This window comes from Natator depressus, chromosome 9 (genome assembly GCF_965152275.1).
Source record: "Natator depressus isolate rNatDep1 chromosome 9, rNatDep2.hap1, whole genome shotgun sequence".
Taxonomy (NCBI): domain Eukaryota; kingdom Metazoa; phylum Chordata; order Testudines; family Cheloniidae; genus Natator; species Natator depressus.
Genome location: NC_134242.1, coordinates 56,938,421 through 56,949,383, shown reverse-complemented (window position 1 = coordinate 56,949,383; position 10,963 = coordinate 56,938,421).

Here is a 10,963-nt window from a genome sequence, read left to right as displayed (position 1 = left end):
GTGCCCTTGCCTTGGGTGCTGCCCCCCTGGCAGTACCCCCACTCTCTGGGTCTCCCCACCCTGAGGAACCCTCACCCACTATCCCCACATCACTTCAGTTGTGACTACTGCCAGTCACCGTCTAGCCCCCGCGCCCTGGGGCGGACGACAGTGTAAAAGCCAATCATCACAGGCAACAAGGGTTTTGGACTGGCTGCCTTTACCCACCCTCAGGCTGCCCCTCTGCAACCCCAATACCTATATGGGCCTGGGACCAGGCCCTGCAGCCTGGGGAGTTGCTGGCCTAGAGCTTCCCAGCTGCTGAGGCCTTTCCCCAGCCCCAGCCCCAGCCCCAGCCCCAGCCCCAGCCCCAGCCCCAGCCCCAGCCCCAGCCCCAGCCCCAGCCCCAGCCCCAGCCCCAGCCCCAGCCCCAGCCCCAGCCCCAGCCCCAGCCCCAGCCCCAGCCCCAGCCCCAGCCAGAGAGAGATTCTGCCAAAGCTTCTGGCTCCCAGCCTTTATAAGGGCCAGCTGGGCCCTGATTGGGGTGTGGCCCAGGTGTGGCTACTTCCCCAATCAGCCCAGCTTCTAGTCCACTGCCCCAGCCCTCTCCTGGGCTGGCTTTTAAGCCCCACAGGGCAGGAGCAGGTGACCACCCCGCTGCAGGAGGGAGAGGTCAGTCTGCTCAGGCTGACCTGCTGGCTGGAGCTCTCTCCCTTCTTGGGATGCTGCTGTGAGGCTGTCGATCACCCTGCCTGTGAGGATTCACCCCAGCCCTCCCTATGAAGGACACCATCTTTGCTACATTGAACACCAGGGGCTGTAGCGTGGGTCTCCGCAGGAGCCAGGTACTCTCCTTCCTTCGGGAGGAGGGTTACTCTGTGATCTTCCTGCAGGAGACCCACACAGCTCCAGCCATTGAGGCTAGCTGGTGGCTGGAGTGGGGGGACGAGGTTTACTTTAGCCACCTCGGCGCTCGATCGGCTGGGGTGGCCACCCTGTTCTCCCCTGAGCTACAGCCTGAGGTGCTGGGGGTAGCCGAGGTCATGCCAGGTCGCCTGTTGCACGTCCGGGCCTGCGTGGAGGGCTGATATTAAACCTGGTCAACGTTTACATCCCGAACGCAGGCCCGGAACGAATGTGGTTCTATCAGCAGGCATTGGCCTTCCTCAGCATTCTGGATCCTCATGAGTGCCTGGTCCTGGGCGGGGACTTCAACACCACCCTCGAGGAGCGGGACCGCTCAGGAGTTGAGACATCCCAGGCAGCCGCGGGCATCCTCAGGGAGATTGTGGATCATCAACTCCCTGGTGGACGTCTGGCACAACCACCACCCGGATGACGATGTTACCTTTACTTATGTCCGGGTGGAGGGGGATCGGTCGCGCCACTCCCGGTTGGACCGCATTTATATCTCATGTTTCCATCTGGCACGAGCCTACGCTTCTGGCATCCGGCCGGCCCCGTTCTCGGATCACCATTTGGTGACCGTGACAGCCTCTCTTAGTTCAGAGAGGCTGGGGCCGGCCTAATGGTATTTTAATAACAGCTTGCTGGAGTACGTGGGCTTCGTGGCGTCCTTCCTGGAGTTCTGGCTGGCCTGGCGGGGGCAGCAGCATGCCTTTCCCTCGGTGAGGCGGTGGTGGGATGTGGGGAAGGTGCGCGCACGGCTCTTCTGCCGCGGCTACACCTGGGGCGCCACCCGGCGGAGGGATGTGGTGATAGGGCAGTTGGAGCGGGAGGTTTTGGAGCTAGAGAGGCGTCACGCCTCCGGCCCCGAGGATCCACCCCTCGGCGCAGCATACTGGGAGAAGTGGGAGGAGCTCCGGGCCCTGGAGGACCATCGAGCCCGGGGCGCTTTTGTTCAATCCTGCATCTGCCTCCTTTGGGAGATGGATCACGGCTCCTGCTTCTTCTACACCCTGGAGAAAAGGAGGGGGGCCAAAAAGCACGTCACCTGCCTCCTGGCGGAGGACGGGACCCCCCTCACGGATCCGGAGGACATGCGTGGAAGGGCCAGGGCTTCTACGCTAACCTTTTCTCCCCGGATCCGACCAACGCCGATGCCCGCAGGGTGCTGTGGACCGAACTCCCGACGGTCAGCGCGGGCGACCAAGACCAGCTGGAGCTGCCTCTCTCTCTAGCAGAGCTCTCGGAAGCCCTCCATCGCATGCCCACTAATAAATCTCCGGGCATGGATGAGCTGACCATGGAGTTCTACCGCGTGTTCTGGGACGTCCTCGGCCTGGACCTTGTCATCGTCTGGGCCGAGTCCTTGCAAAGCGGGGTCCTCCCTCTTTCGTGCAGGCGAGCTGTGCTCGCCTTATTGCCCAAGAAGGGGGACCTCCGTGACTTACGGAATTGGCGTCCTGACTCGCTCCTCAGCACGGACTACAAGGTCGTAGCGAAGGCCATCTTGCTGCAGCTGGGGTCCATGCTGGCGGACGTGGTCCATCCTGACCAGGCCTACACCGTCCCGGGCCGGACCATTTTTGACAACTTGTATTTGGTCCGGGACCTCTTGGAGCTGGGGCGTAGGGATGGTCTGTCGTTCGCCCTCCTGTCCCTGGACCAGGAGAAGGCGTTCGACAGGGTGGACCACGGGTATCTCCTGGGCACCCTGCAGGTGTTGGATTTCGGGCCCCAGTTTGTGGGCTTTCTCCAGGTGCTGTACGCTGATGCGAAGTGTCTGGTCAGGCTCAACTGGACCCTGACCGAGCCGGTCAGCTTCGGGCAGGGAGTACGGCAGGGGTGCCCCCTCTTGGGTCAGCTGTATGCTCTGGCGATTGAGCCCTTCCTCCGCCTCCTCCGTCGGAGGTTGACGGGGTTGGCGCTTCGGGAGTCAGAGCTGTGGCTGGTCCTGTCGGCGTACGCCGCCGACGTGCTCCTCATGGTCCAGGACCCAGACGACCTGGTGCGGGTGGAGGCCTGCCAGGCCGTGTACTCGGCGGCCTCCTCCGCCCGGGTCAACTGGGTCAAGAGCTCTGGCCTGGTGGTCGGGGATGGGTGGCAGGCGAGCTCCCTCCCACCCACTTCAAGCCATCCGGTGGAGCACGGGTCTGCTGCTCTATCTTGGCGTTTATCTCTCCGCCACGCATCCTTCTCCGCCGGAGAACTGGCAGGATTTAGAGGCCAGGGTGGGTGAGCGGCTGCGGAGATGGACAGGACTGTTCTGGTGTCTCTCCCTGCGAGGGAGGGCGCTGGTGCTGAACCAACTGGTCCTGTCCATGCTCTGGCACCGACTTAACACCCTGAGCCCGGCCCTGAGGATCCTGGCCAGGCTCCAGAGGATGGCTCTGGAGTTCTTCTGGCCAGGGCTGCACTGGGTCTCTGCAGGGGCTCTGAGTCTCCCCCTGGAGGAGGGAGGACAGGGCCTGGTTTGCTTGCGCAGCCAGGTCCATGTCTTCCGCCTCCAGGCCCTGCAGAGGCTCCTTTACGGTGCAGGTAGTCTGACGTGGAGCACGTTGGTGCACGTCTTCCTCTGCCGCCTCCGAGGGCTCTGATATGACCGGCAGCTCTTTTCTCCATCTGAGAGGCCTTCCGCGAGACCTCTCTGAGCTGCCGGTCTTCTACCAGGACCTCCTCCGGACCTGGAAGCTTTTTTCGGCTACTAGGTCCTTTGTGGCCACCGAGGGAGCGGACCTCCTCGTGGAGCCCCTGCTACAGAACCTCGACCTCTGTGTGCAGGTGGCGGAGTCTCCCTCGGTGTGTCGGAGGTTGGTCCTGGCAGAAACCACCAGAGTTGGAGACCTCCTGGACTACGACAGGGGGGATTGGGTGGAGCCCCGCGCGCTTGGACGACACATGGGGCTTTCCATTTCCTTTTCCATTACGTTTGGCTGACAGGGATCTTCCCTGATACTAGCCGTGCAGTGGTGGGCGGGGGGCGGGGGGAGCGATCATCCCAGAGAATTGGGCGCGGGGGGTTGGGTTGTGCTGTACATTCAGCCTAAAACTGCAGCCCCTCCTTTTAAATGGCCAACCCAATGGGCTTTGCTTGGTATGGGAAAGGAGTGCGTTGCTGTGTGAAACCATTCCCATATGTTATGAAGACTTAAGAAGCCAAAACCCTTTGCCTTACCATGGCTGCCTGCAAGCCAAATTCTGTTGCCTAGCCGAGAGCGTGTGATGTCTCACACCAAACCTGCAGGCACACAATATAAGAGGCAAAATGCGAACTTGTATCAAAAGCACATGTGCTATGTAATGTGAATTGCTTGGTTCAGTGTGAAATAGTCTTCCCTTTGTTCTCTAAAATGTATCTTTTTAAATAATACTCTCCCTTTTTTTCCTCCCGCAGCTGCAAATGTTTCTACACTCCCCCTATCATCTCCGTCCCAGAGGCTAGCGCAGATTAGAAGGTGAAAAAAACGCACTCATGATGACATGTTCTCAGAGCTCATGCAGTCCTCCCGCACTGAAAGAGCTCAGCAGAATGCATGGAGGCAAACAATGGCAGAGACCAGGAAAGCGTTAAATGAACGCAATGAGAGGAGGGAGGAGTATGATGACAGGAGGCAGGATGCAATGCTGAGGCTAATGGGGGAGCAAACTGACATGCTTAGGCGTCTGGTGGAGCTGCAGAAAAGGCAGCAGGAGCACAGATCGCTGCTGCAGCCCCTGTATAACCGCCTGCCCTCCTCCCCAAGAATGCGGGGGAACGATATGGGCACCCAGCCACTCCACCCCAGAGGGTTGCCCAAGGACAGAAGGCTGACATTCAATAAGTTTTCAACTGTAGTGTGGCCTTGTCCTTCCCTCCTCCCTTTATCCACCACCCCACCCAGTGCTTCCGTCCTCACCCACCCCTCCCAGGCTACCTTGTGAGTTTTCCCCCTATTTGTATGATGGATTAATAAAGAATGCATGATTTTGAAACAATAATGACTTTATTGCCTCTGAAAGCAATGATCGAAGGGGGGAGGTCGGTTGGCTTACAGAGAAGTAGAGTCAACCAAGGGGGGCAGGTTTTCATCAAGGAGAAACAAACAGAACTGTCACACCATAGCCTGGCCAGTCATGAAACTGGTTTTCAAAGTTTCTCTGATGTGCAGGGCGCCCAGCTTTGCTCTTCTAATTGCCCTGGTGTCTGGCTGCACGTAATCGTCCTCCAGGCGATTTGCCTCAACCTCTCACCTCACCTTAAACGTCTCCCCCTTATTCTCACAGATATTGTGGAGCACACAGCAAGCAGCAATAACAATGGGAATATTGTCAAAAAGAAAAGGAGTACTTGTGGCACCTTAGACACTAATGAGTCAGTAAACTGCACCAGCAAGCTTTTAAACATCCAAATACACATTGTACCACCATTCTGCACTTGCTCAGCCTATAGTTGAACTGCTCCTTACTACTGTCCAGGCTGCCTGTGTATGGCTTCATGAGCCATGGGAGCAAGGGGTAGGCTGCGTCCCCAAGGATAACTATAGGCATTTCAACATCCCCAGTGGTAATTTTCTGGTCTGGGAAGTAAGTTCCTTCCTGCAGCTGTTCAAACAGACCAGAGTTCCTGAAGATGCGAGCATCATGCACCTTTCCCGGCCATGCCACGTTGATGTCAGTGAAATGTCCCTTGTGATCCACCAGTGCTTGCAGCACCATTAAAAAGTGCCCTTGTGGTTTACTTACTGGCTGCCAAGGTGGTCTGGTCCTAAGATAGGGATATGCATTCTGTTTATCACCCCACCACAGTTAGAGAACCCCATTGCAGCAAAGCCATCTAGTATGGCCTGCACATTTCCCAGAGTCACTACCCTTGATAGCAGCAGCTCAGTGATTGCGCTGGCTACTTGGATCACAGCAGCTACTTGGATCACAGTAGATTTGCCCACTCCAAATTGATTCCCTACTGACCGATAACTGTCTGGCGTTGCAAGCTTCCAGAGGGCTATGGCCACTCGCTTCTCAACTGTGAGGGCTGCTCTCATCTTGGTATTCCTGCGCTTCAGGGCAGGGGAAAGCAAGTCACAAAGTTCCATGAAAGTGCCCTTATGCCTGCAAAAGTTTTGTAGCCACTGGGAATCATCCCAGATGTGCAACACTGTGCGGTCCCACTAGTCTGTGCTTGTTTCTCGGGCCCAGAATTGGTGTTCTACGGCAGGAACCTGCCTCATTACCACCATGATGTCCAAATTGCCAGGGCCTCTGCTTTGAGAGAAGTCTGTGTCCATGTCCTCACCACTATCGTGATCGCGCTGTCATCGCCTCCTCGCCAACTTTTGCAGGTTCTGCACATACTGCAGGACAATGGGCAAGGTGTTTACAATGCTCACAACAGCAGTTGTGATCTGAGTGGGCTCCATGCTTGCCATGGTATGGTGTCTGCAGGAGAGCAGGAGATCAGAGTTGCAGCGGAAGAGGTGAATGACGACAACATGGAGAAATTTGCTATTGAGACTGAGCTCATTTACAAGAGCAGGAGAGCAGAGTTGCAGTGATTGACGACGGTTAGCAGTCCTACTGCACCTTCTGCTGACAGCAGCACCCAGGACACAACAGCAGCAGTGATAGTGAGCTGAGCTGAGTGGGCTCCATGCTTGCCGTGGTATGGCATCTGTGCGGAAAAAAGGTGCAAATCGATTGTCTGCCGTTTCTTTCACAGAAGGAGGGGTGTACCCAAAACCACCCACAACAATGTTTTTGCCCCATCAGGCATTGGGAGCTTAATCCAGAATTCCAATGGGCGGCGAAGTCTGTGGGAACTGTGGGATAGCTACCCACAGTGCACCGCTCCGTAAGTCAATGCTAGCCATGGTAGTGAGGATGCACTCCACCAACTTAATGTGCTTAGTGGGGACATACGCAATCGACTGTATAAAATCGAATTCTAAAAATTGACTTCTATAAAATCAACCTAATTTTGTAGTGTAGACATATAAAAGAATCAATATGAATGGAAAGGACTAGCAGCTTTGCTGAGCGCATGGGCTCTGGCTGGACATCTAACCTTGAATGAACCAGTATCCCCTTCCCAACTATGTGCTAAATCTTGCATAAAGCCTGTGTGGTAAACCCAGGACAAACAGCTACAAAAGGGGGGTAGTAATTAGTCCCAGGGGATTAAAAGGCCTCTCCCTATCCACTGAGGAGAGAGAACCAAAGGGCAATAAGGTTCAGCTGGAAAAGGGGTTGCTAGGGAACCAATTAGGTTCAGCTGACTCCAACTACTTGGGACCTTTTAAACCCCTCCCCTGGGTGGTAGGAGGGGGAGAGTGAAGGAGTGAGAGGGGCAGGGAAGCTGCCAGTAGGCTGTTTGCAGCAAGACACCAAACCTTCCCAGTAGGGAGGCTGCACTTGCTCCCCAGAAGGGAAGGAAAACAAGCACAAGGGACTGACTGAGGAGAGGAGTAGCAGGACCCTGTGCCACCTATAAGGATTTGCCTTGCCCCAAACCTGAGTCTCCAAGGCTAAAATGGACTGAGCCTACTGAGGTGAACAAGGTATTTTGCCACACCTGGGATGGAATTTTTAGGTGCTGGGATTTACTAGGTTGTTCAAATGGCATGGTCAGGCGGGCCCACACATGAGATCTTTTCAGACAACTGCATAGCCCATATCAAGGGCATAGGAGTCTCCCTTCTGGAGCAAAGAATCAGTAAAAGACCAAATCAGGAAAGAAGCATGAGGGTTGGGAAACCAGAATCTCTCTGGTCACTCAATTACAGACCTAAAAGTTGCAATTTTTCAATAAAAAAACTTCAAAAACAGACTCCAATGAGAGACTGCTGAATTGGAATTAATTTGCAAACTGGACACCATTAAATTAGGCTTGAATAAAGACTGGGAGTGGAAGTGTCATTACACAAAGTAAAACTATTTTCCCCCCCTACTGTTCCTCACACGTTCTTGTCAACTGCTGGAAATGGCCCACCTTGATTATCACTACAAAAGGGTTTTTTTTTTTCTTTCTTCTCCTGCTGGTAATAGCTCACCTTATCTGATCACTCTCGTTACAGTGTGTATGGTAACACCCATTGTTTCTTGTTCTCTGTGTATATAAAATCTCCCCACTGTATTTTCCACTGCATGCATCTGATGAAGTGAGCTGTAGCTCATGAAAGCTTATGCTCAGATAAATTTGTTAGTCTCTAAGGTGCCATAAGTACTCCTTTTCCTTTTGCAGATACAGACTAACGCAGCTGCTACTCTGAAACCAGAGCTTTGAAGGTAATTCAGGACATCCTTAAGGGGGTGGGTTTCAAAGGGTGAAGTAAAGATTAATAGGACTTCAACCCAGCCCTGTAAGGCTCCTTGGCAACCAACAGCCTCACTCTGCCATGCAGCAGCTGCAATCAAACTGCTCCCTGTGACCCACAAGTCACATAGATTGTATGCTGTGGGAAGTTCTACAGACAAGTTGTCTTAGTGATCCCTGATTGGCTCTTTGATCCAATATAAACCCATCAGGTGTAGCAGAAGTGTCTACTAGCAATGTGGATCCTTAGCTAGCTGCTGTGATTGCCCTGCTTCTCTGCCTCTGAACTCCTGGCATTGACCTTGGCCCTGACTTGGATCCTGACCCCGAACAAACCCCAGAACCTCAGCATGTACCTTGATACCTAGTATTACCCTCAGCTTGATTCCTGCTCTGAACTTTGCCTTGACTTCTGACTCTGGCTTTGACCCTCAGCTTGACTCTGACACCAGCTCTGACCCCTGGTGTTGGTTTCTGGTTCCCAACTCCTGCCACTAGTTCTGCCTACCTTTGCCCAGGATCCTGACAGGTGATCACAGCACTTTCTGAAAGTTAGACCCTTTTCAGGGGTCTCAAGATAAGCATTCAAGAACGGAAGTTCCCCCAAATCTCTTCTTTTCCCAGTTCATCATGCTTAGAACCTCTCAAACGTCACTTTACCAATGGGTAGGCCAGAATCCAAATAGAATAGCAATATGCTTGACTTACTAAAAGGGGATCAGCTATTAAGTTCATCTATGCCCCCAGAAGTTAGATGTTTCTTTGAACTCCACACAGTTGGGTCTGCTAAATGGGCTGGATGGAAAGTAAAGGTTTTGGTACCTTCTTTACACTCATCTGTCTTTTACTTAGAAAAGTACAGATAGAATATTGTCAAGGTCACATTGTAAATTTTATAGGATATACTTAGATCCTTATGCCTGATAGGAAAAAGTGGCTTAGTTTTGTACTGGCCACACACACAATATTTTATGTGTACACATTCTTGTTTCTGTTTTCAGTTCTGCTGAATGAATTTGTGCTAGTAAAAGATGATGGATCTACAGCTCTGGAGAGTGAAGCGCTCTGTTGTCTGCAGAACAGATATAGCATGAATAGCAACAGGATATTTCCCTCCACACTGTTCCATTGGTGGACTTCAGTGCTGAGTGAATAATTCAATAATGAATAACTTATTCAGCCTATGGAACCCCTACCTGCCCACACTATGCTAGGTGCTGTACAAACATAGAACAAAGAGACAGTCCCTGCCCCAATGAGGTTACAGTCTAAGACAAGACACAACAGATGATACAGACAGATGGCAGAGTACAAGAAAACAGTGAGACAGTAGTGGTCAGCATAACACTGCAGCAGACAATTTGTTCACTAGTCCCAATTTCTTCACAAATCCTGGGTTTAAACAAATTTTAGCCCTTGCATTGATACCTGGAAGTAGTTGCAAGTCACTATTTGTGCTGAGCGACTGGTCACCTAAGTCTCATGGTATTGTGTCTGACGCCTCACTGGCTCTCAAAGAGCTGTTAAGATGAACATTTGAATGAAATCATGCTCCAGAGCAGATTCATGTATAAGGGGTTGTGAACACTAAAACGATCATGGGGTATTAATCATAACTATATTTATGACTTCCCCCAACTTGCATTTACCCATTTTCAGCCTCAATGCTACCCTGGATGACTACATCTAGGAATGAAAGTGAAATTCACTCTCAGTGGACCCTTCAGTCCTCAAGCCTTTGCTACCAATGAAGGGTTATTGCTGTTAGTAGAAGTGGGATATTTTCATAGTGCAGATACCTATGCCCACTAGGAATTGGACAGAAGCCGCCAACAAGTGGAAGAAATTGGTTTGGTTTGAGGCCAGTTGATGGCTATTGTTTTCATGTAATAATATTGTTAAAAACACACCCACTTAATCCTGGGCATGATAAACATCTCTAACATAAACTAATTTCATATATGCTATTGAATAGCCATCCTATGACGACAAATTCTGGTCACTGCTGATTTAGACCAGATTCAGAATGAGACCCAGTGGTGTGAAGTTTCATACCCCATTGTCAGCTCCTTGAGCCAAACCAGTCCTCCAGTGGGATGTACTGGGCTAGCTATATGAAGAACTTCCATATCACTGAGTTATTCCTCAGCTAAAGGATTGTGCATCGGGTTCTTGTTGGGGAAAAGCCTGGGGATATGAATTCTGAGACGAGCAGGTAAGAGAGCTCTGAGCTTGCTGAATGGCTGCCTGGAACACAAAACTGTTATCGGAAACAGGAGGCTTTTATAGTAAATAATTGTAATGTTATTGGGTGTTTTCCTTAAATAGTCTGCCATGCTCTCACATGCAGGCAGCTGATGTTAACGGGAGACATGTATACAAACACAAACAGGAAGGTGAACTGCTTTTCTTCAGAGAAGACGTAAAATGGAGCTCTGCCTGACCAGCTGTGGTGATGAAAGATCCTCTGACTCTTTCCCCCAGAGCAGGGTGTTAGCGCTGGTTGTCCTGGCCAAATTCCAACCTCGCTAAATCCATTCCTCCTCCCTAAAATTCCCTATGCAGTTTCAGTTGAATGTAGTATTCTTCTTCACAGCTTGTCCTGAACTGGTGCTGAGAAGCATTCTGGGAGTTTTCGAGGATGAGAACGTTCAGAGAGTTCTAAGTGAGACCAGGTGGGTGAGGTAATCTCTCTCCTTGGACCAACTTCTGTGAATGGAAGAGACAAACTTTTGAGCTTACAGAGCTCTCGTTCAGCTTTCAGTTGTGGGAGGCATGAAAGCTTGTCTCTTC